Consider the following 27,571-nt stretch of genomic DNA (forward strand, 5'->3'; position numbering starts at 1 on the left):
CATATGATAGTTGTCTTTCTCCGATTGACCTATTTCACTAAGCATGATACCCTCTAGTTCCATCCACGTCGTCGCAAATGGCAAGATTTCATTTCTTTTGATAGCTGCATAGTATTCCATTGTGTATATATACCACATCTTCTTTATCCATTCATCTGTTGATGGACATCTAGGTTCTTTCCATAGTTTGGCTATTGTAGACATTGCTGCTATAAACGTTCAGGTGCACGTGCCCCTTTGGATCACTACGTTTGTATCTTTAAGGTAAATACCCAGTAGTGCAATTGCTGGGTCAAAGGGTAGTTCTATTTTCAACATTTTGAGGAACCTCCATGCTGTTTTCCAGAGTGGTTGCACCAGCTTGCATTCCCACCAACAGTGTAGGAGGGTTCCCCTTTCTCCGCATCCTCGCCAGCATCTGTCATTTCCTGACTTGTTAATTTTAGCCATTCTGACTGGTGTGAGGTGATATCTCATTGTGGTTTTGATTTGTATTTCCCTGATGCCGAGTGATGTGGAGCACTTTTTCATGTGTCTGTTGGCCATCTGGATGTCTTCTTTGTAGAACTATCTGTTCCTGTCCTCTGCCCATTTCTTAATTGGATTATTTGTTCTTTGCTGTTGAGTTTGGTAAGTCCTTTATAGATCTTGGACACTAGCCCTTTATCTGATATGTCCTTTGGGAATATCTTCTCCCATTCTGTCAGTTATCTTTTGGTTTTGTTGACTGTTTCCTTTGCTGTGCAAAAGTTTTTGATCCTGATGAAGTCCCAATAGTTCATTTTCCCCTTGCTTCCCTTGCCTTTGGCGATGTTTCTAGTATCTCTTAATCCCCTTTGTCTATTTCACCCATTTCCCTCCCCTCCTCTCTGGCAACCACCCACTTGCTCTCTGTACTTAAGAGTGTTTTTTTGTTTGTTTGTCTCTTTTTTCTTTGTTTTCTGTTTTAAACTCCGCATATGAGTGAAATGATATGGCATTTGTCTTTCTCTGTGTGATTTATTTCACTTAGTAGTATACCCTCTAGGGCCATCCATGTTGTTGCAAATGATGAGATCTCATTCTTTTTGTGGCAGAGTAATGCATACACACACACACACACACACACACACACACACATCCATATCACATCTTTACTAAATCATCTATGCATAGACAATAGATTGCTTCCATATCTTAGCTACTATAAAAAATGCTTCAATAAACATAGGATAGGGGTGCATATATCTTTTTTTTTAAGATTTATTTATTTAAGAGAGAGAGCAGGGGGACAGAGGGAAGGGCAGAGGGAGGAGGAGAGAGAATTGCAAGCAGACTCCCCACTGAGGGGGGAGCCTAATACAGGGCTCAGTCCCATGACCATGAGATCATGACCTGAGCCTAAATCAAGAGTCTGACACTCAACTGTCTGAGCAGCCCAGGGGCCCCAGGGGTATATAGATATATCTTTTCAAAGATACATATATCTAAAGTAGTGTTTTCACTTTCTTTGGGTTAATACCCAGTGGTGGAATTACTGAATCATATGGTAATTCTATTTTTAATTTTTTGAGGAACCTCTATTTTCTGCAGGAGCTGCACAAATTTGCATTCCCACCAACAGTGCATGAGGGTTCCTTTTTCTTTACATCCTGACCAATACTTGTTATTTATTGTCTTTTTGATTCTAGCCATTCTGACCACGAGTTAGGTGATATCTCATTGCTAGGATTGTAAAGTGATTTGTTTGGGACCTAACACAGAGTAACAAGTGCATTTGAACCCACTTTTGACTTTCAACTCCAAATTCAAGTCTTTTTTGTGTCATCTTTGTTCCCAGTTCAAAGGATAATTGCCTATTTGATGGGCTAAGTGTAGCATATAGTATATAGATAATGTAGGAGTCCAAATTTCAGATTTGATACTTTTTCACACTAATTTTGAGAATTAGAGAAGTGTCAATGTCTTTGCTCCCAGTACTCTGTAAAATGAAAAACTGTTCAATTAAATGTTTGTTCAGTTCCACTGCAGCCAGATTATTCTGTTCTACATGCTGGGTCTTACTCTACTATAAAATTGAACTTGGCAGCAAAATAATGGATTTTACTTATCCACAAGGAGATTCCTAGTCATGGTCCATGATGGCCTACTCTTTATTTCTGTATGTTTTGCTATGCAGATAAATGTCTAAGGTGTACTTAATAGAATGATAAATCTTAGATAGGAGACCTGAAAAGGGAAAAACCATTTGTAAAATCATAGCATTTAAATATGCTGGAGAATATTTTGAAATGTGTAATTAGCCTAAAAACCAGTGTTGACTTTTTCTAAAAATGCTATTTTTTCTAAAAAAGCAAGAAGCAAGATAAATCATTAATTTATGAAAGCTAATGTGCCAAAATTATAGACTTTTATTATTCTTGTTACATATTTTAGATTAAAAATCCCTCAAATCTTTCAAAGTTTATTCAATATCTTTTATTGAATTTAAAGTTTATTCAAAATATATTTTAATCAATATTTTGAATGGCTAGTGTTTTGGACAAGAATGTTTCTTTTCAAAATACTCTCAGCCTGACATACTGTTACATGACAGGTCAAATTGAGTTACTTAAAACATGCTTAGAAAGGTGCACCATTTTAGAGTAGTGTTTTTCCAGAGATGAGGAAAAAAAAGTGTCTCTCATAGAAACATAAATATGAATATCTAAAATGTACCCACCTGTATTTTTTCATTAAACCAACAAAAATAATATGCCATAATTATATCAGCAAATCATTTACAAATTAAGACATCAAATTAGCATATGCTTTATCAGATTTTTTTTTAAAACACTGCTTACTGAGAAATTGTCTGTATGAAATATTTTTCTTAGAAAACACATTTGGCTGAAGAACGTTTGGAAAATTGAGTGTTTAGAAGAAAGTGTCATCCACTTCATTCACAACATATATGTGTTGTCAACAAGGATTAGTTTTCATTCCCATTTGACAGTGAGTTAATCCTCCTGCTTCTTCAGTGCAGAGCAGCTCCATATGAAGCTAATGAGGAAATATATAAGCTTGCATTCACAAAAGATTTAGATATGATTACAATTTATTTGCCCACATTTCTTACTTATCTCAGTAAGAACTTTATGTCTGATTAAGTTTTCTTTTTCTTTTTCTTTTTTTTTAAGTGAAGCCTCTGTAAATCTAAAATTCCTATTGTTGGGGCCCCTAGGTAGTACAGTCAGTCAAGTGTCAGACTCTTGGTTTCAGCTCAGGTCATGATCTAAGGGTCATGAGTTCGAGCCATGCATGGGGCTCCACACTTAGCATGGAGTCTGCTAAAGTTTCTCTCTCACCCCCTCTGCCCTTCCCCATACTCGTTCTCTGTCATTCTTTAAATAAATATATAAATCTTAAAAAATAAATATTAAAAATTAAATTCCTATTGTTCAGGTGTATATTGGTGATGGATTTGCTATAGCCAGATTTTGGATTCCTTGAGACTCTTATCTACACTTAAGGACACAAGTGTAGAAATTTGAGGACTATTTCTAGAAGTATAAAGAAGATAATTTTGAAGTATTTTTGAAGTCATAAAGTTATAGAATAAAGCAAATAAGTCTAGTTAATGTTGTTTTAAAAGTTTTGAAAGTGCAAGTGGAAATTTTCTTCTCACTACTTAACTACTTCCTCTATAAAATGTTAGCTCCTCAAGTCTTGTAGTCTTGGTAATTCTCTCATGCCTTCAAACATAAGGTTACATTTCTCTTTGTTTGGCTTTGCTAGTTGTTCTTGACAAGAAAATTGCCCTGATACTAGCTAGTCTCTCATACAGGATAATATGTCTTTTTTTTTTTTAATTTAAAGATAAAACATTAATTATAAGATGACTTGAAGATTTCATATATGTCAATAAATGTGTCCAATCAAGAGTTCTAGTATAATAATAGGCAAAATTATATAATGTATATTAAATGACTCAACTGTGTTTCTAACGCATATATGGAAAAATAATATTCCTGTTACTTAGAGCCAGGCAATATTTTCTGCTGAAGGGATCTGTGGGTCATAAGAGGAATAGTTCATAATGAGAAAATGGAATTCATAACAATTTTAGATGTGTTTTCATGTAGAAAAGTAGTCTTAAGGTATATAAATAATTTGTAAATATTGAGTCAAATTTGAATACTTGGAATAAATCTGACATGATCATGATGTATAATTCTTTTCATACATCGTTGGATTTCATTTGCTAATGTTTTGTTCAGAGTTTTTGTATCCATGTTCATGAGAGATATTGGTCTGTAGTTTTACTTTCTTCTGATGTCTTTGGTTTGGGGGTTAGGGTAATGCTCACAGAATGAGTTAGGAAATGTTCTCTCTGCTTCTTTTTTCTGGAATAGATTATACAGAATTGGTATGATTTCTTCTTTAAATGTTTGGTAGAATTCACCAGTGAATCTATCTGGGCATGGTACTTTATGTTTTTTTAAAATTATTTTTGTTTATTTTTATAAACTTAAATAAACTTAAGTTTATTTTTTAAGTTATTTTTAAGTTTATTTTTATTTTTATAAGTTATTTTTTATTTGATTTCTTTAATCCATAAAGACCATATTGAGATTGTCTATTCTCCTTGTGTGTGGTTCGGTTGATTGCATCCTTCAAGAAGTAAGTGAATTTCCTCTAAGTTATCAATTTGCCTTTCTTTATTGTTTTCCATGGTTAGCCTCTCTATTGTTTTATCAGTTGTGGTGATCTTTTTAAAAACTAGCTTTTGGTTTACTGATTTTTTTCTATTATTTTCCTATTTTCAGTTTCTTGATTTATACTCTAATTGTTATCTTTCTTCTGCTTACTTTGGATTTATTTTGCTTTTCTTTTTCTACTTTCTTAAGATGAAACTTAGATTATTGATTTTTTAATCTTTCTTTTCTAGTATATGTCATCCATACTATCAGTTTCCATTTAGCGCTGCTGTTGCTGCATGATACAAATTTTTATAAATTGCATTTTATTTAATTTGAAATGATTTTTAAACTTCCCTTTAGAATTCCAAAGATTGGCATACTCAAAATACAGGAAAAGGTGATGGTTCAGTTTGAGTCCATTGGCAATAAAAAAATAATATCTCACCACAAAGCCAGTGAGACAAAGAATAATTCCCTTTTATTCAGAGAAAGATCAGTCCTTTTATTCTATTCAGGCCTACAACTGATTGGGCAAGGACCACCCACAGTAGGAAGATAAATCTGTTTTACTTAGTCCATCAATTTAAATGTTAAACTCATCCAAAAATACCTTCTCAGAAACACTCAAAATAATGTTTGACCAAATATCTGGCACCCCATGGCCCAGTCAAGTTAATATATAAAGTTAACATCACAATGCATACATTAAACCCTTTGTAATTGCTCTGTAGTTCTTGGATATTCTCTTCTGTCTTTTTCCTTTTGTTTTTCTCTTTGCATTTCAATTTTGGCAATTTCCATAGACCTTTTATTTTAATTTTTAAAAAAATTTTTTTACTAACATATAGTGTATTATTAGCCCCAGGGGTACAGGTCTGTGAATCGCCAGGTTTACACACTTCACAGCACTCACCATAGCACATACCCTCCCCAGTGTCTATAACCCAACCACACTCTCCCTACTCCCCTCCCCCCAGCAACCCTTAGTTTGTTTTGTGAGATTTAGAATCTCTTATGGGTTTGTCTCCTCCCGATCCCATCTTGTTTCAATATTCCTTTCCTAACCCCCAAACCCCCATAGTGCCTCTCAAATTCCTTATATCAGGGAGATCATATGATAATTGTCTTTCTCTGATTGACTTATTTCACTCAGCATAATACCCTCTGGTTCCATCCATGTCATTGCAAATGGCAAGATTTCATTTCTTTTGATGGCTACAGAGTATTCCATTGTATATATATATATACCACTTCTTCTTTATCCATTCATCTGTTGATGGACATCTAGGTTCTTTCCATAGTTTGGCTATTGTGGACATTGATGCTATAAACATTGGGGTGCACGTACCCCTTTGGATCACTACATTTGTATCTTTAAGATAAATACCCAGTAGTGCAATTGCTGGGTTGTAGAGTAGCTCTATTTTCAACTTTCTGAGGAACCTCCGTGTTGTTTTCCAGCATGGCTGCCCAAGCTTGCATTCCCACCAACAGTGTAGGAGGGTTCCCCTTTCTTCGTATCCTTGCCAGCATCTGTCATTTCCTGACTTGTTAATTTTAGCTATTCTGACTGGTGTGAAGTGATATCTCATTGTGGTTTTGATTTGTATTTCCCTGATGCTGAGTGATGTCGAGTACTTTTTCATGTGTCTGTTGACCATCTGTATATGTACTTTGCAGAACTATCTGTTCATGGCCTCTGTCCATTTCTTGATTGGATTGTTTGTTCTTTGGGTGTTGAGTTTGATAATTCTTCATAATTTGGGACACTAGCCCTTTATCTGATATGTCATTTGCAAATATCTCCTCCCATTGTGTCAGTTGTCTTTTGATTTTATTAACTGTTTCCTTTGCTGTGCAAAAGCTTTTGATCTTGATGAAATCCCAATAGTTCATTTTTGCCCTTGCTTCCCTTGCCTTTGGCGATGTTCCTAGGAAGAATTTGCTGCGGCTGAGGTCGAAGAGGTTGCTGCCTGTGTTCTCAAGTATTTTGACGGATTCCTGTGTCACATTTAGGTCTTTCGTCCATTTTGAGTCTATTTTTATGTGTGGTGTAAGAAAATGGTTCAGTTTCAGTTTTCTGCATATGGCTGTTCACTGGCCTATTTTTAAGCTTACCAAATCTTTCCTTATGTGTCCAGTTTGCTGATGAACCGATCAAAGGTGTTCTTCATTCATTTCTCCTACAATATTTTTGATATCTAGTATTTGCATTTAGTTCTTTCTTAATTTTTTCATCTCTGCTTACACTACCTATGTTCTTGTATTTTCATTAAATACTTCAGCGTATTAACCATAGGTATCTTAAATTTCCAACGTGATAATTCTGACATCTCTGTCATAACTAAGTCTCAATCTGATGCTCATTCTGTTTCTTCAGACTGTCTTCTCACTTTTAGTATGTCTTATAAATTTTTTGTCAAAAGCCACACATGCTGTATCAGGTAAGAGGAACTGCAGTAGATAGGCTATTAGTGGGTGGGTTTGGAGTAAGGCTGTGTTTATTCTTTGCTATAGCTATGGTATCAGAGGCTAAATTCCCTCTAATAATCCTGTTCTTATCTCTCATATTGTCTTTGGGTGCCCCCGGAAAGTCAAATAGAGTTGAAACTTTTAGTTCTTTTTGTTGCCATTACTTATTATACAGAAGCCCTATAGATGTGGTATTAAGGAGTGCCAGAAGGTGTCCCCATGTCAAAAACTAGAAAAGACTAGGTTGTTGTATTTCCCTCCCTCGAGGCAGGTTAGGCTTGATAAAACCACAGGCAGTTGGGCTCTGATAAAGTACATTCCCTTGAGAGCAGGTTTTGTTAAAGAACCCAGAGAACTCTGGGCATATTTCAAAACATACTTTTTTAGCTTTTTCAACATTTTTTCTGATATGAAGATGAGCACGACAGCTTCTAAGCTCCTTACATGTTAGACCCCAAACCAGAAGTCCTTGGCAAATTTTTAATAAATTGCTCTGTGACAGTGTATTCAGATGATATCTTGTTATTTCATTTGTCATGCCTACCGCTAGTGTTTCAGCTATCAAGCTACTTGTCATTTTGAAAACCAGTTCTATTTTTTTGTCTGTCTTTACATGTATTATTTCCTTTACTTAAAATCTCTATTTTTCTTTCAAAATTCTTTTCTTTCAAAATTCCTTTATTGTAATTCTCCATGGTAATGAGCTTTTGGTCCATCTCCACTCCTCAACTCTTACTGGTTGTATATCTTCCCTAGTCTTGAACTAACCTCTCCAAGGCACTTTCACGCTAGGTTGCAGTTGTCTTTTAACTTGTTTGTCTCCTGACCGGATTGTTTTTATAACACCAGTCCTTGTTGTTTCATCACTAATTGTTAAATAAACGGGTGAATACACATGAGACAAAAATGGACATTTTACTTTGTATTAAAAAAAAAACAGAAGTGTAATGATAGAGCTTTTGAGCTTCCTGGTCTGTAGATATTGTTTACCAATTCCTTTATTTTAACAGTGGAGGATGTGTGAACAGGTTGTCCATATGAAGGAATATTAAAATATTTCTTTAAAAACACTAAACTTAAAGTCAGATGATTTTGATTAAAAATCTAATCCTGCAACTTAACAGTGTCTTTGAACAAGCCATTTAACCTGTCTAAGCTTAAGTTTATCAATTAAAAGAAATTTAACAACTTGGGATTTTTGACTTCATGGGATTGCCAACATCATAGGTTAAATCAGGCTTAACAAGGACACTCTATAGGATGGCGGTTCTTTCATCATCTACATTGTTTTCATCATATTAGTTGGGATTTTGAAGTCCTGGGTCATGAAGTTAATGAACAATCAGAAATAGAACTGGACATGCATCTTAATTCATTTTTAGTCCTGTAGGTTTGGTTGTGGCATACTTCTTCTTGGATCCCCATGGTTTCCATTGGGTCACAGCCTGTGGGCTGGTTGGTTTTTCCTGGCTATAATCAAGTCTTTTCCATTTCCCCCAGTGTACTATAAGTAATAACCCTTTCTACTTGTACAGTGACCAGAACAAAGTTAAAGAGTACTACTTTATAAACTTGCCCATACCCATTGCCCCACAGCCCCACTGATGTCCTTTCCTGGTAGTTAGAGACTTGTTTTGTTTTAAGGGGGAAATCACACGGGGTTCTAGGCAGGAAGTTGTATCCCATAGTGTGCTAGCCAGAGGCAGAGCTGCAGTGACCACAGGAACCACAGAGGGCCCGACCTGCTAATGTCCACAAAAAAGGCCTTTCCAGCTAATTCTGTGGCAGATGTGCAGTGCTCTGATGGTGGTCTGAATTTCAGGTATAAGACTGAGATCTGCCCAATTTTTTCCTCGGAATTTTTGAAATGAGGTATTTTGATTGCTTTTATTATAAAAAAAAAAAAGTACATTTTAAGTGGACAAGATCTAGCCAAGAGACTTGCTGCCTAAACTGAAGAGTCAGGAAAGACAGTGAGAAGATTGCACTCTTTATAGACACCTTTGAAGCAATACCTAGCGAAAGCAGAGGTCAGTCTTCTGAAGTTACAAACTCTGGGTTTGGCAACACTTGGTAAAGATGCAAACAGGTCCACTTTTTCAGTGGGGAACAGAATAGAAAAGTTAGTCCCCTAAAATCTCATTTCATGATATGATGCTGGCTGGTCTTGCAAGATAGACAAGGTCATTCAAAATCAGCACCAAAATCCCTGTAGCTCCAAGTGACTGAGGCTAGAAATATCTTTAAGTAATTTCAGAAAGATGTAGGACAAAGTCAGAGGAAAACAGTTCATAGCTTTGATGAAAATGTTTAGTTTCAGGAAAGTTTACTGCCGCTTGCCTAAGAAGGTGCTGAAAGGAAAAGAGTGCAAGAATTGTAGGAACAGGAAAAAAAACAAAGGATTTGGAAATGTCAATACACAAAGGGAATAGGAAGTCAGTTATAAAGAGAACCAGTTAAAATTTCTGCCTGAATCTGTGCTGAACATGATAAACTTAGGTGTTATCTTTAGGGATGATTACCCTGATGGTGATAAGTTGGCATACGCAAAAAGGATGCCAAAAAAAAAGGAAACCAAAAGTTTCAGAGGTCAATTTGAAGCTCATTGATGCTGTTAATTTACATGTTTCTTTTAAAAAGCTTAAAAAGGAGAAACAAAGAGTATTTTAAAAGTTCCCAAACAGAGCAGACATCTTTCTATGCAGTGAGAAAATGCGCAGTTTGGAAGTGAGATTCAAAAGCTTCCTCTGAATCTCCAGACTGCCTGAGCTAAAACAAGATCAGGAAATGCGATTTTGCAGAAAATCACTGGGGGAGGGAATTTACTGCTTAGAAACAGAGGAGATGCTTCACAAGGTAGACGAAGACCTTAGCTTTAGCCATCAAAACCTTGACTTCTAGAGAAAGATAGCCTAAGTCCTAGGGAAGCATTTTCCATTTCCTTCAATCCAAGATGGATCAATTTCTATGAAAAAATAACTCTTTTGAGAAAGTTTGCAGGTTGTGATTTCAACCAAGAAAAAGCTCAATGATCTAGAGAAAGAAGAGGGTCACAACAGGCTGTTGGGAGTGGCCAGCGATCCCTGTACTGACAGATGAAAGATTACTCCAAATTTGCTGTGAAAGAGAGGAGAAGGAAAGGGGGTCAGTGCTCAGAGAGGAAGACCCTTTGCCCCTCTTTACGCCTGCTTTTATTGGTCCTTCAGGATAATCACAAATCTTTACCACTGTTGCTCAAGCACGTGATAGTGGACAAGGGGTCTTACTGGAACTGGGAGGATCTGTTTACAGGAAAGTTACAGGTGCTAATCTCTGTGTTATAGAAGTTCTGCTGAGCATAGCCTAGGGGACAATGCATATACATCTCTTAGATCACAGGGTGGCTCTTGGGGCTAAGAAAGCTTCAGGGGAAGGCTACTCCCCAGGGCATTCTTACAGCAGAGTGGTCATGCAGGCCTCGGCATTTCAAAGGCCTAGGTTCTTCTCGAAACCTTCCCTCACCTCAGCGTCTCCGTGTTACATTTTAGCAAACCGGGTATTCTGGATGATTTCAGGGTCTAAACCCCAACAACAGGCAAAAATTGGCTGAATTAGAGTTTGAAATCCAACTTTTTCAAGTGGCCCCTTTCTGCCTCCTATTCCCCATGTCCCAAGGCAGTGGTCCTAGAGAGTCAGGGCATCCCCTTTCTCATCAGATCCCTGGAAGAGCAGGCAGGGTGCCTTGGGAAGGCTGAAGGATCTAGAGTGATGTGCAGGTTTGACTGAGGCTCTCAGCAGCCAGCTCCCAAATATCTACATACTCGGTAGGATCTCTGACTTCTTTTCTCTCCTTAAATTAATTCTGGTGGATGCCTTTTAGTTTAATTTGTTACATAAGTGATGCTGCACTTACTCTTTTGAAGTTTTATACAGTTATAAACTCCAAGATATGGTTTCCAGAATATAAATAGTTTTACTACCTTTTTAAAAAATCTTTAAATTTTTTTTAAATTTTTTAAAATTTTTTTAAATTTTAAATTTTTTATTAACATATAGTGTATTATTAGCCCAGGGGTACAGGTCTGTGAATCGCTTACACACTTAGTTTTACCATCATTTTTAAGAGTATGTTATTTTATTTTTTGGTGCTATAGAATTAGGTCATATAATTATTATATCTTAATTTATTTAATTAGTATGCTATTACTTAAACTGTCATTAAGTTTGGACCAGACTAGTTGGATATTTGAAAGATTAAAGATCATTTCCACATGCTATGAGGTGTTATCAAATCTGTAAAAGTAACCTAACTTTTACCTCAATAAATGTTGATTGGCCTTGAAACACTACAAGAAAACAAAATAAATCAAACACAACCCCAACCACGTCCTCAGTTAGTAGTATTTTTGTATAGGCCTCGTTTCATAGATTAATTTTGGGAAGTTAACATTTGACAACCATTTTTTTTTTCTTTATAATTTTTGTCATAAAATTTTGTATTTTATATATTGTAACATTTACTGTTAAAGTATTTCTAAATTTTAAATAGTTAAAGTAAAACTTGCCTCTATGGCTTCTGGGTTTTGTTCTTGACTTGGAAACAATTTCCTCAATATAATTTAAATTTTCTCTTTTCTCTTTGTCTCTGTGAATTTTATGATTACAGATTTTTACAGTAAATGTTTGATCCACTTATGCTTTACATAAGGAAGGATTAAAAATTTCGCATTATTCCCCCCCCCCCCAAATCCTTGTGTAGTTTTCTTATAGGGCTAAGGAGATAACCCTGGCTTTCTAATTATTTAAAATGTCAACTTTATCAGATACAAATTCCCATCTTTTTTTTAGGTCTATTAGCACTATTTCTTTAATAGTGCTCATGACAGCATCAAGAGAATCTACAACACAGAAGATGGGCAGGGTCACTAGTTTTGCCTGAGCAACGTGACTCTTGTCAGGCAACCCGGTGCCATACTTAATTCTCCCTGGGCTGGTGGTCTTCTTCGTTTTCATAGGCTCCACAGAGAGCCTTCCGTGGCCCAGCTCCCCATGCCTGGAATGCACATTGACCAATAAATGTCCTTATAAGTACCCCAGGCTGCCAGTGACAGTCTCCAGGCTAGCTGTAGTGACCAGAAAACTACAGCCTGGTGCTTGGTAAGCAGGACTCCAACACTGACTGGTTAAAGGAACTGTGTCATCGCTACCTTTATGGTGGGAGCCTTGGAGATGACCTGCCAACAGAGTCTGGTCCTGATAGCCCATCATGCTGGGATACAGTCAGTTAACAACAGTTCTTATCTTAGAGATGAGAGTGTTACAGGGTTGGAAGAGATGACAGCACTTGAGAAGGACTAAGTGTATGCTGGTGTAAGTGCAGACCCTCCAACAAGTGTCTCACTTGGCCTGTACTACATCTCAGAACAGTCAGTGAGTCAAGAGCAGTCAATTAAAGCTGAGTAGGGGTCCTAGGTTGTGGTTAGGCCATGCTATTTATTATGCCAACTTTTCTGTTTGCCTTCTGTTCACCCCATTGGTGAGGAAGGGGTTCTGTCCTGGGTAAGGGGGTGGCCAAATGCAGGACACCTGACGCAGGATAGGTGGGCAGTTTGTTTAGTCACATGTACTCACAGCCTGTGGGAGGAGAACACCCCATGCCATATGGGACCACAGAAAATTCCTAGTCAGGCACGGAGGGAATAAGTAGGGGTTAGGAGAGGCACACTTTATAGTACCCAGAAGATGGGCTGACTCCTTGCTCTGATGGATGATGTAATTGGCTTGTTGAGTAATTCCATGACCAGGCAGAGAACTAAAACAAGCCATTCGAAGATAAGCAGGAACTGTAGTTGGTCCCCTTGGATAGGGTACCGTCTACATGGGAACAGAGGCAGGAGGAGAATTTGCAATTAGGCCATTCAAGGCCCTTTTGAATTCACCAGTTATCAAGGCTCACGTAATATTGACCTTTATTGCTAGGCCTTAAATCATTTATGGAGCCTGTCTGTTTTTGCTGAATGTATTTTGAAACTCTGTTTTAAGGTACAGGAACATATAGTAACATATATAGTAATATAGTAATGTTATGTTGACTCTTCTTAGAGTATGGATTGTTTTATCATAACATGAGCAGATCATATATTTGATAGGGGACTTGTATCCAGAATATATTAAAAACCCTTAACAACTCAACAAGAAAGACAAATAACCAAATTTAAAAAGGAACAAAGGATTTGAATAGACATTACTTTAAAAAGTGGTCAGTAACACATGGAAATGTGCTCATCACCATTATTCATTAGGGAATTATAAATCAAACCCACAATTAGATACATATCACACTCTAAAGTGACTATAATCAAAACATATAATAACAGATGTAGAGGATGTGGGGGAGGTGGAAACCTCATGCATTGTTGGTGAGGATATAAAATGGTGCAGCTGCTTTGGAAAACATTTTGGCAGTTACTCAAAAGGTTAAGCATAGAGTTATCGTATGACTCAGAAAGCCCTTGTAGGTACATACTCAAGAGAATTGGAAACATATGTCTAAACAAAAACTTATACATGAATGTTAATAGCAGCATTATTCATGTTAATCAAAAATCAGAGACAACTCAAATATCTATCAACTGACGAATGGTTAAATAAAAAGTGATATATCCATACAATAAATATTATTTGTCAAAAAAAAGAAGTGAAGTACTGATGCATGCTACAGCATTCATGAACCTTACAAACCTTACACTAAGCATAAGAAGTCAGTCATAAAAGACCATATATTTTATGATTTCTTGTATATATAAAGTCTAGAATAGACAAATCTATATAGTTGGAAAGTAGATTAGTGGTTGTTTAGGTCTGGATGGTTGGGAATAAATGGGGGGTGACTACTAATGGGTATGTGGTTTCTGTTCGGGGTGATAAATATGTCCTAAAAGTGATTGAAGTGATGACTGTACCACTCTGCGAATGTACTAAAATTGTTGAATTGTACACTTCAAAATGGGTGAATTGCGGAGTGTGTGTTTTGTTTCCATAAGGCTAATTTTTTAAAAGATTTGCTTATTTATTTTAGAGAGAGAGAAAGAGCATGAGTAGTAGGGGCAGAAAAAGAGGGAGAGAGAATCTCAAGCGAACTCTGTGCTCATGGAACCCAATGCAGGGCTCAGTCCTAGAACCCTGAGATCATGACCTAAGCCAAAACCAAGAGTCAGCAATTAACTGACTGTGCCAGGCAGGGACCCCAAGCTATTTTTTTTTTTTTTAAGACATGATACAAGGAAAACAGCAGACTGAAAGACTTCATTGGTGAATTCAAGAAATAATTTCTATCAAGTCAACTCAAGATATAAAAGAACGGAGTACGTCCCAACTTATTTTATATGGCCAGCATAATATTGATACTGGAACCTAGCAAAGACTTCAAGAGAAAAGAAATTTGTCAGCTAATATTTCTCGTGAATATAAATGCCAAAATCCAAATATATAAACTAATCCAACAATATATAAAAGGCATGATACATCAAAACCAAGTTGAATTTATTTTAGGAATAAAGCCATGTGTAACAGTTGAAAATTAATAAAAGTACCTTACATATTAGTAGGGTGAAACAGAGAAAATTTCATATAGTTCTATTAATTAATGTAGAACAAGCACTTGATAAAATTCATCAGTGAAACATAATTTAAAAAATCTTTTTAAACAAACAAGGAAAAAAATAACTTTCTTAGTCTGATACAGCATACTCACAAATTTCTACAGTCTATATTATACATAGTAGTGAAATTTTGAAAACATTTCCCTCTAGATCTAAAAGAATCCAAAAATGTTCTTGCTCTCTCTTTCCATCAATCATTTCTAGAGGTCCTAATTCATTAAACAAATCCAGAAAATAAAATAATATATGTACAAATAAGAAATAAAAGAGGGGGAAAACTATCATTATAATGTGGAAATTATGTTTTTGTGGAAAATCCAAAACACTCTACTTATATAATTAATTTGTTAATTTACCAAGATTGCTAGACATATAATCAATACATAAAATCAATACATAAAATCCTGTTACACTTCCAAATAACAAGTAACAAAATATTTTTAAGTAATAATATTTAAACTAATATCAAAATAGACTATATTTTGAAATAAACATGAAAAATATGTGCGAGAACTTTACAGTGGACATCTACAAAATATTACAGAGATAAATAAGAGAAAGCCAAAATAGGTAGCAGGGGATACTATACTTCTAGTTGAAAGACTTATAATTGAAGAGAAATCTTATGATTTCTCTCCTACTTCCTCATATTAATACAATCTGTATCAAAATCCTAGCAGGTTTACTTTGTGGAAATTAACAAATGTTTCTAAAATGGAAATGTAAAGTGAGACTCTTAGGACCAAGACCAGGTGAATTTTCAGTTGATAGTCTCTTTATTTTTGTTGTTTTGGGGTCTCTTTCTCTTACGGCAGTACCTAACTTCCATAACCTCAGTGCTCTATTTTGGAATTTTCCACATCAGAACCTCCACATTTCACTGAAGAGCTATATTCCCCTCCTGAAGCCATGGTAAACCCCAGAGCCAGCAGCTCTTAGAGAAAGAAAATAAGAGGAGTTGTTTTCTCTCTCTTTGGCAGACCCTTAATATAATTGTCTTCAGGCTCCTTCTGTTGATGATTCCCAGATTCTTTTATGAAAAGTCGCCTTTGAAGGTAGTTCCTACTTTTGAATGTCGTAGAATGACCACGTCCTCAGTTACCTTAAGTTTCACAGTTATTTTGGACCTGTTTAGTTCAGTAGTCAATTCCATTCATTAACGTCTTAGTCCTCTTGTTTGCTAAGTCTCTGCAATCTTTTGAGGTCACTAGCACAGGTATTCTTTTATTAGTATTTATTTGGGGCATTTTAATAGGTTTTTCGAAAGGAGTAAAGGAAAAATCTGAGTGTTCAGTCACCCATATTTCATTTCTATGCATGTGTTTCCCATTAGTGATTTACTGCTCAAACTAATTTTGAAACAATAAGGAAATTATGACACTCAACTATTGACTGAAAGTCAATGGAAGAACAAAAGAAAGAGCAAAACAGCTTATGTCCTTCAAAAACTTTACTAATGTTTCGTGATTACTGAGTTTTTATAAACCTCGCATTGAAATTTTTTTCATATTTAATGGAATTAAATATCTCATACTCCACAAAAAGATTATGATTGTGTACCTATAGATTTAATCTCTTGAATTTATTATTTATTCAGCCAAATAGAAGCGAGCATAGCCTGAAAATTATGAAGTGTATTTATGTATTTTTATGAATTGGTTTCTTTCTTTGCAGAGTCTCCATAAAATTCAGTGCCTGAAGAATTTTAATACCAAATCATTGACTTTCCGTTCATTTAATACTATTCCTCATTCCTATTTTCTTGGCTCTAAATAATCTTAACCATAACAGCATGTATTGTGTAGTTTGACATAAATGGAAAATTGACATATTGTTTGCAAAAAGAGAGCATTAGCCAGTTATAATAAAAATATTGGACTTGCTTAACTACAGAGTAAATGTAGTTTATTGTATATCCTAATTCAAACACCTTTTAATACTCTTTGTTCCTTGTTTCAACTGTCACCACCTTCATTCAGCTCATTATCTCAATTGCTCAATTGTTAGCAAGGCCTCCCATCTATTCTACTGATATGCACCTTGCTCTTGTCCATTTTCCATGTAGGAGCCAGAGAAATTCTGATAATGTGCAAAATAAATCATGTCATTTTCCCACTTAAAATTATTCAATATTTGCACATTTCTCGTAGCAAAAAAGATAAAATTCCATGATGTCAAAGACAACAACCTGCAGAATCAAATCTCTTCCAAGCTTTCCACCCTCCTCACTCTCCCTGTTCCACTCACTGTCCTCCTTTTTAAAGATTTATTTATTTATTGGAGAGAGAGAGAGAGAAAGAAAGCATGCACATGTGGTTGGGGCAGGGACGGGGTGGTGGAGGGAGAGGGAGAGAGAATCCAAGCAGATTCCACACCAATTGTGAAGCCCAACATGGGGCTCTGTCTCACAACCCTGAGATGCTGACATGAGCCGAAATCAAGAATTGGATGCTTAATTGACTGTGCCCCCCGGGCTCCCCATCCTTTTCTTGTATATAGCTCCTCCATGAAGATAAGAGTCTGACATATTCAGACTTTTTACATATGCTGTTACCCCTGCTTGGAAAATACTTGGTCCTTTATTTGATAATCAGATTAGCCTTGTATTTATATTTTACCCTTTTATTCATTCAAGAAACTTCTACCTGCAGTGTACTGTGATACTGCAGATAAACTGGTGAGCAACATTAGACACAGATCTTTGTCCCCAGGATATCAGAGTCCAAATAGGAAAATAGACATGAAGAAAATAACACGAATAATCTGACAGGTATGAAAGTGCTTTGAAAGAAAATCCTGTTGCAGTACGAGACCATATAATAAGAGCATAATAAGGAGACATCACCTATTGATAGAGGTCAGAGAAAGTTTTCACAAAGAAATGATGATTAACTGAGCTGTGAATGAGTCACAATTAACTGGGCAAAGTGGAACAGCATAAAGGCACTAATGCAAGAGAGATCAAGCAATAGTAAAGAGGTGAATTTTACTTTCCGGTTGCTATGAAGTGACCTGTGTCTTCCCAAAACGTATATGTGGAAGCCCTAATCCCCAGTGTGACCATATTTGGAGATGGAGCTTTTAAGAGATAGTTAAGGTTAAATGAGGTGAGGAGAGTGGGTTCCTAATCTGATAGGATTGGTGGCCATATAACAAGAGGAGAGGACATGAACAAGAAGGTGGTTGTCTGCAAGCCAGGAAGGGAGCTCTCGCAGAAACAAATCTGCCAGTACCTTGGTCTTGGGTGTCCCAGCTTCTGGAACTGTGAGAAATACATTTCTTTTGGCTAAGCCACCCAATCTGTGATACTTTGTTACGGCAGCCGGCTCAGTCTGGTCAACTGACACAAGTCCTTGAGGACACCCCAGACCACAAGAACCTGCCTCTGTAAACTAGTTTTACTACAACCGACTCTTCCCTTGATCTCCTCCTTGATTTCTCAGTTCAATTTCCTTTATGTGTTGCCTCCTTCCGTGAACAAACATCTACCTTGTGGCTTGGGGAAAAGGGTGCTCATGTTTACTTCATGCAGGTTAACATCTGGTGCAGAAATTTCCTCCCCCTGTACTCGTTCAAATGTTCAGAGGATACTGATTGACCCCATTGGGTTACGTGCCTGGGCATTATTATGGATATGCTTGGGTACCATGCTCACTCTGTACACAGGGTCAGGATCCATTGCCAGAACAAGGCACGTGGGAGAAAACCATTTTGGGGCAATCACCATGACAGTCCAGCACTATTTTCATGTTTTAACACCCTCTGCCACTTTTTGACTCTATCCTTTTCTAACTTCCTTGAGAGTGCTTCACTTTGAAAGGTGGTTCAGTCTTTTTAAAATACTTTAGAAAAATGTCACGCTTAACAAAACTCAAAAAAAATATATTTACAGTGTGACTATTGTAAACATTTTGACTTAATTTCAAGTATGTTACAATAGAATATCATATTGCATGTTAGAATTCAAGAGCATTTTATACCTGCAAAACAGAAAATTGTAATCCAGCTTTTCTAGCTTTCATAAGAGCCCAAAACTTTTTTCTGCACTCACTTGTAAGATGAGAACTGATTGTGTTAACGTTTCCATTTAGATTGAAAATCATAATTTCATCTGTGACATCTCTCAACATCTGGCAAATTCCTCCCTAGAGAAAAAAGGATATCAAATATGAAAATACCATCCTCAAAAAAATCTAAAAGCTATGAAAATAAAAATGAAAAAAATAAACAGCTTATAGTAAACTAGATCATTTTAGATGCATTGGAATATTAACTGTCTTATTATAAAAGCTACCGATCTGGTGCGCCTGGGTGGTGCAGTGGGTTAAGGGACTGACTAGTTTTGGCTCAGGGTGTGATCTGAGGCTTGTGATCTCAGGGTCCTGAGATCCAGCCCTCACCTCAGGCTCTGCGCTCAGGACAGAGTCTGCCTAAGACTGACTCTCCTTTTTCTTCTGCCCCTCCCCCTGCTCAAATGCTCTCTCTAAATAAATAAAAAATCAACAATAACTAACTAACTAAATTTTTTTTAAAAATGCTGCCAGTCTAGGTGGCTTATAATAAATTATGGAATAGAGGGAGTAATGTTTTGCTCTTTGGTTCAGGATCCCTAGGAATTATTCAAGGGTACAAAGAATATAAATCTATAATCCTAAATTGTCTATAGCAATGTTTATCTAAAACTTAAGCTGTACATGGCAACAGTGCTTTGCATAAGGCTCTTAAGATACATTGCTGAATGGAGCAAACTTGCCTTTAGTCATTGAGTTTATGTTCTACAAGATTTTAACAATCATTTATATTCAAAGTTATGTGAAAATTTCAGATATCTCACAATGAATAAGGGACCTGGGATGGTGGACCCATCAGATAGGCCTCCACAAATTGGCCCTTATCTTCGAGAAATCAGGTCCTTTCTAGGCTAGCCTTAACCACTTCGCTGAAGAAAACTGACAGAGTGTATACCAATGGGGGTCCATCTATCACAGGTAGAATTCAGCTAACTTTGCAGACGCCAGTGTCTATTACAAAAGCACGGATTCACAGGCCTACATTAAAATCTACAAAGCCAGCCATACAGGGACTAAGCTCCTATATACACATTCTTCCTCTGTGGGCCAAATCTAGGAAAGCCAATATATAATCAGAAGATTGCTTTCAGAGCATAAAATTACAACATGGGGGTTAAAAAGAGATTTCAAATGTTTGCAATATCAGATTGAAAAAATCACCTAACATCAGCCTTCTGTGAAGTACCTAGCTCCAAACTTTTGTGCAAATTATCTTGCCGCCTCTGATATCACTTTAAAGTATACACACAGATAAAGAGAAACATGCTTGTTCCTCCATGTCTGATTCTAAAAAAAGTTTTGTCTAATTAGCAACATTGCATCTTAGTTTTCCCATTGCCCTTCCCTCAGATGGGATGAGAAAGTGAAAAAGGTAGAGAAAATGTGTGTTTGTCTCTGCTTTACTTAATTCCATGACCTTTTATTTCTAGTTGATCTGCCTTAGCAAATATAACATAGGAGATTCAAGATTTCAGTCTGGAACTCACTCTTGCTTCTCTAAATATCCAGGTCATACCTTCTAATATATCATTGATGTTTTGTTTTGTTTCTAAATGGTTTGTGACACTGTATTTCTCAGAAAGTGAATTTTGTACAGTCTTAATAATAGTCCTCACTTTTTTTCCACCTACCACAAGTTTATTAATTCAGAAAACTCTCAACAGCCCACTCACTGTCAACTCTACTTTAAAACTGTTTTTACATGTTCCTGGCTCATTCTCTATAAACGAGTTTATTATCTTCTCTACTAATCTCCCCAATTGCTTTGTCGTATGGCTTGGTGAAAAGTTGGAGTCTGGTTTATATACATAACACAACAAATGTTTCCCATAAAAGACAATAGCATTTGTACACAAGGTGGTACTTTCAATAAACTGCAGCATTGGAAAAAGCATTTGTAATATTGAATTACATATGGATAATTCATATTCAATGAAATCAATGATGTGTTTGTCCTTAATGGATCACTCTGAAAATGGCTTCTGATTCACAATACAACCCAGGATTCTTAAATTAACATTAGATGATATGCTGCTCTTCATTGCCCAAAGTCTTCATAGCATGACCTAGAAGGTAAACCTGAATTGACTTTTGATTACTGACACATCATGAACTCACCCAGGACATGATGATTTACTAGTGAAATTACTGTTGCAGCTAGAATATTTATTTTATTTTATTTTTAATTCATTTGTTCCGTTAGTTGGTTATTTAGCTACTTATGGGAGACATTGAAATGCACCACTAAGTTCCCCCTTTTAAGCAAGGACTGTCTAGCTGCATGCTGTTACAGTAGTGGGGGCATAGAGAGGCTAGGTAATAAATGGGTCCTGCCAAAGTTGGACATACGGCTGGTGCACTGGATCCATAGCCCAATTAGTGGCCATTTCCACAACTTTGGAATGTATAATTTCGGTATGCATATGTGAGAGTTGAAGTAACTACCACTATATTATGTCTTTAGCCTATGGGGTGTCATAGTAGGGAAAGACAAGTAGAAGTCTGTGAATTATCCCTACAGCCATTATTTCTAGGAAGATAATAGCAGAGATAAAAGCTCTGCAGTGATGGTGGTCCCTATCGTGTGTCCATTGTATTAGCAAACATGGCTCCCACAGAAACTGAGTGGATCCTGAAGTACGAATAGACTACCAAAGTTCCTCCAAGTAATAAAGTTGCACCTACCATAGTGATGTGGTCTCATTGCTAGAGGCCTCGGGTACATGGTTATGTCGCCTCTAATTTGGTGAATGAGTTATCTTCTGTCCCAGTCAGGAAGGAAAATCAGTTTATGTTCACATGTAATAACCAAATGCAGCCACTGAGAAGAGTGTGTTACCAGTGGTTCAGGACTCTAGGAACAAAGGTTTCTTCTACTTCCATGTTAACAGCTAAGGCGACTGAGATGACAGCTAAGAGTTAAATGGAATTTAGACTCGAAAGTGAAAAAAAAAGAGACAAATATCAGTTGTGGGGAAAACCGTGAGAGCGACTGTATTTTGTCCACATTAACATCATTCCTTTAAGTGGCCTGACACTAAGGCACGCCCACTTAAATTCTAGGGAAGGGATCCCCAAATGTGTTTGGACAGGTGGGCTCACAATAGTCCAAATAGTGGATGGTGACAGATATGGGGTTGCTGCTTGACTTTCTTCAAGAAAGGACTTGGCTGGCTGCAAGGACTGTGGTAAGCTGGCAGCTTACCATTCAGCTGCTAACTCCTTTAGGTCAGCCTCCATTTTGGGGCTGAGATCACACTCTTCTGGTGGCCCAGTCACTGACTGAGAAGCACTGTGATACCAAGGCCCAGTTATTTCCACCCAAAGCGTGACTTCTCTAAGGGTGAATCTGTCCTCCCCAGAGGGCTTTTGGAATTTGTTGATTGTGTGTTATGGTCTGAAGGCTTCTCTTTTCCATTCCTGCTTCCACATATTACCTTTCATTGGTACTACTCTCCAGTTTGCACTCCTAACTGTCTCTGGATATGCTTCACAGAGAGCCCAATGCCAATTGTTTGTTTTCTTATAAAGTGCCCCAAATGGCTGAGAAGGAAAATCAAAATTTGGTGTTTTTCTGAATTTAGGTTGGTTTCACATCTAGAACCTAAAAAAAAAGTCTACTTAAATATCAAAATTAATTACACTTGGAATTTCTACTTGAGACTTTTTTAAAGATACAGTATTTGAGAGAAAGAGAGCATGGAGGGGAAGGGGAGAGAGAGAAAGAGAATCTGAAGCAGACTCCCAGCTGAAGGCAGAGCCCAAGGTGGGGCTGGGCGTGGGGCTGGATCTCATGACCCTGAGATCGTGACCTGAGCCAAAATCAAGAGTCGAACATTTAGACTGAGCCACCCAGGTGCCCTTCTATTAGAAACTTTTAAAACTTTATGTATTTAGAGGAATCCAGTTCTGGCTAGGATGTAGTAAGTAGTGCCAGACTCATCTTTCTGCACTGAGCAATTAAAAATGTAGTTAAGGTATGCCTGTGTGGCCCAGTTGGTTAAGCAACCAACTCTTGGTTTTGGCTGGGGTTGTGATCTCAGGGTCATGAGATTGGGCCCCACATCGAGTCCCATGCTGGGCTCTGACCTTAGCAGGAGTCTGCTTTTTTCCCCTCTCCCTCTGCCCCTTCTCACTGTGCTCCCTCTCTTTCTCTATCAAATAAATAAATAAATCTTTTCTTTTTTTAAGTGTAGGTAAAAATATATGAAAAAAAAGGAATTTTGAATATTGGACAACAGAGCAGTAATATTTCATTTGGGGGGAAATAAATATTGTATGCTCCATAATCACCATGGTTCCTGCCTGGAGACCCTTCTGAACGATTGAACATGGAGGGCGTACTGGTTTCAATAAAGTGTCCTTCCAAAATTCATATTCATCTGCAACTTCACAATGTCACCTTATTGGGAAATGGGTTTTTTGCAGATGTAGTTAGTTAAGATGAAGCCATACTACTGGATAAGGATAGGTACTAGATCTAATATATGCAAATGGTATTATTCCATCTATATGAAGTTTGAGAACTGACAAAAATACAGTGGTTTGGGGACAATAGGGATATAGGGAGTAGGGGGAAGATGGGTAGAGATTTCTGGAAAGAGAAATGAGGAATTGTTCTGGGTGATAAAATTTTCTGTATCTTGAGAGGGGTATGGGCTACCTAAAGTTGGTGTGTGCATTTGTTAAATGTCACCTAACACTATAATTTACTGTACTTTCCACTCTGTATAAATTATATCTCATTTTCTAAAATTTATTTTAAAACTTATATGTAATATATTATTCAGTATCTTAAAACAACAGAGTTTTAAAGACAGTCAAAATAGTGGAAAACAGCTTTTCATGAAAGTGGGGCTTGCCTAAGTCCTAAAATATCAGTAACACTTAATTTTATCCAGCCAAATCTATCTTTTAACAGACTGACATCATTCCCAATTTTTGTATCTGTATGCATGCCAAAAATAAACAAATAAATAAACCCAGTCACCAGGGACTATTTACAATACAATTTCTTCAAATCTAAAGAGTTCTTTAAAATTTGTGATATTTACCTGTACCCCTGGGGATAAAAATACATTATATGTTTATAAAAAAAAATTTTTTTTAAAGTTAACCTAAAAAAAAAAATTTGTGATATTTTCAGAAACTTAAAAACCTACACATATGCAAAGGTCTTTTCATATACCAAGTTCTTTTGTAGAGCCAAAGATTGGTGTCTTGATATTTCATGACTTGTTGATATTATTTTTTACAGTTACTCTTGCAAGTATCTTTAAAATCTCCAGAATATTGGCTGCAAGAACAGGAATACATGTAAAAATATTCCAAGATAAGTTATGATAAACTTAAAAATAATTCCCTTTTCATCTTGGTAAATGATAGGTTTTACCATGCTCTGAGTAGAAGGTACCCTCCAACCCCTTCATTCTCTCTGGCCCTAACTCTACTTCCATCTTTCTCACAATAGGATTAATTTGTGATTTATTCTACTAAATGCTTTGCTCTCTTCCCTCCTGTGAATTGTTTTTTTTTTTCTGTATTTTTTTTTATTTTAAAATTTTTTAATAAACATATAATGTATTATTAGCCCCAGGGGTACAGGTCTGTGAATCGCCAACCTGTGAATTGTTTTTTAGTTAGTTCATTTTTCCAGTAAACTTTAGATGACACCTAGTGCTTTTAAAAAAAAAAAAAATTTATTTGAGAGAGAGTGTGCACAGGTGTTGGGAGAGAGGTAGAGGGAGAGAATCCTGAAGCTGACTGCCTCCTGAGTGCAGAGGCTGGCCAGCGGCTGCATTTCATGACCCATGAGATCACAATCTGAGCCGGAGCCAAGGGCCAGATGCTTAAACAATCGAGCCACCCAGGCACCTTGCCCCTAGTGCTTTATATCTAAAACTGCTTGTGTAATACCAAAAAGTCAGTTCTATCCTTTGAACAACTAGTCATCAGTAAAGGCTAATACAGTTTTTTAAAAAATCCTTTTAAATTAATTTAAAATCAATCAATCTTTTTTTAAAAGGCAGTCAGGGGCATCTGGGTGGCTCAGTGGGTTAAAGCCTCTGCCTTCAGCTCAGATCATGATCCCAGGAAGGTCCTGGGATGGAGCCCCGCATCGGGCTCTCTGCTCCTTGGGGAGCCTGCTTCCTCCTCTCTGCCTGCCTCTCTGCCTACTTGTGATCTCTGTCTGTCAAATAAATAAATAAATAAATCTAAAAAAATAAAAAAGGCAGTCAGAATAATTTACTAAATTGCTAACTATAAATAGAATTTTGAATGAATTTTTAAAATTTATTCTATTTTTAGATAAAATAGATATTTAGATAAAATATAAGTCTTTTTTTTTGAACTTTTTTTTTTTAAGATTTTATTTATTTATTTGACAGAGAGACACCACAAGCAGGCAGAGAGGCAGGCAGAGAGAGAGAGAGGAGGAAGCAGGCTCCCTGCCAAGCAGAGAGCCCGATGTGGGACTCGATCCCAGGACCCTGAGATCATGACTTGAGCCGAAGGCAGAGGCTCAGCCCACTGAGGCACCCAGGCGCCCGATAAAATATAAGTCTTATAATGGACTTATATTTTTGCACTTGGTTTTTTGTTGATTTTTTTCTTAGCATGTTAAATTTATGTAATGTACTTGTATATAGTTTAGAATTTAATAATTAACTTCTATTTTTAATTCTTTTTTTTTAAGATTTATGTATTTGAGAGATGCAGAGAGAGAGAGAGAGAGCATGCAGGTAGGACCAGAGAGAGAGGGACTAGCAGGCTCTGTGCTGGGTGAAGAGCCCCACGCTGGTCTCTTTCCCAGGGCCCAGAAATCATGACCTGAGCCAAAACCAAGTATTGGATGTTTAACAGACTGAGCCGCCCAAGTGCCCCTAATACTTAAATTTTAAATTCAATCATGCACAGAAAGAAAAGTGATTGAACTGTCTTTTGATAGACGAAGTGAGTTTTATCATTCATTGGTTACGTTGTTTTAAAGAAAGAGAAAACTCAGTGCTTAGCTATTACTGTCAGAAACGGATGAGAAAATTTAAGATATAGAGAACTTAAAAAAAAAAGAAACTTTGTTATGCAGATTGACAAGGGATGATATAAAGAAAGGAGGGAGAAGATTAAAAAATTCATGTTATTTGGTCTTGATCATTCTCTTAAAGCAAAATTTGAGAAGGGAAAATGAGGTCTATTGTGCTTTCTGCATGTATTTATCTATTAATTTTACCTATTAGTTCTAAAATACTCCAGTGTAATCTCACTGTATATTTTCAAAGTATCCTTGAATCATCAAACTCAATCTCCTTTTCAATTTTCTTTTCTTCTCTATTTTTCATAATACCCCTCTCATATTTTGTGTTTGGGCCTCATATTTGACATTCTCATCAGATTTATTCTGATCACTATGGGTTTCCCTGTTAGACTTCCTTTAGTTCCCTCAACAACACATGCAAGTCCATCCACTAAATTAGCAAAGAATTACTAAAATATGTAGACATGTAAATCTTTTTTAATTTTCAACTCTGGATATTCTGTTTCTCCTCAGCATGTATTACAGGATATAAAATATCCTGTAAGATTTTATTTCTTTTGCATTATACATTATGTATGTTGTTACGTTTCCTTGGCTATGTCAGTCATAGGTGAATATACTAAAGGGGTAAACTCCTTCGCTGTTATGTAGACAATAACTCTGGTACTTAGTAGATTTTTTTTTTATGAAGATATTCTGGATGGCATACACATATAATGTAAGTCTCTCAATGATATTTATATTCCAACATTATTTAGGAATGTGCAATCATTGGAATGAGAATGGACAGTTAACCGGACATTTACAAAAATACTGCTGAATGATTCATTTCAAAATTCATTGCTGTGGATTGATCAACCATTAAAAAGACTTGTAACAGAAACTTAAAAAAGTATAATGCATTAAAAAAACAGAATTAGAGAGACCTTTGAAAATATTTTGAAATTCCAACTGAAAAAAAGGATAATGCATTTTTTTTTAAAAAGCAGGATTAGAGAAACCTTTGAAAGTATCTTGAAATTCCATCTGTTTTTCTTTGTTTCCTGAGAGTCGTTTGACAATGGGAGATTTAACCTAGACCTCAAAACAGTGATAAATACTACTACATCAGCGATTATATTAAAATGTATAAATGTATCGAAATAACATGCCACACACCTTAAACTTACAGTGTTTTATGTCATGTTTATTAAATGAAATATTTTTAAACCGTTTTAAAAATTCTAAAGCCATTACTCATGAGAGAGAAGTAAAGGAAAAATAACTCCTAGTGAGTAATGAGAATAAAAAATAAGGAAACATTTTGTAATTTAACAGTTAATCTTTCAAGAAATTACAATTATTCAAATATCACTTATGACTACTTTCTTATTTTAAGTAGTTAGTCATATGGCTACTTCATTTAAAAGTTTAAAAAAAAAAGAGTTGTTCAAAGAGGATCAATTTCCTGAACACATAGCTTTTAGAATTATTACAATTATCTCTTTATAAGCTTTTCTGTACTTTAATGCACAGAATGAATATTGCCTCACTTAGTTATTGTAGCATTACTTAGTTCTTCCAAATACACTGGTACTAAAGGCAAATTTAATACTGATGTTTGGAGTATAGTTTTTGTCTTCCATGTTTTTCTATTTCATTTCATACAGTCATAGACTTTTGTTCATATTCCCAAATTATCTGTCTCCTCCA

The sequence above is a fragment of the Meles meles genome, chromosome 10 (genome assembly GCF_922984935.1).
Source record: "Meles meles chromosome 10, mMelMel3.1 paternal haplotype, whole genome shotgun sequence".
Lineage (NCBI taxonomy): Eukaryota > Metazoa > Chordata > Mammalia > Carnivora > Mustelidae > Meles > Meles meles.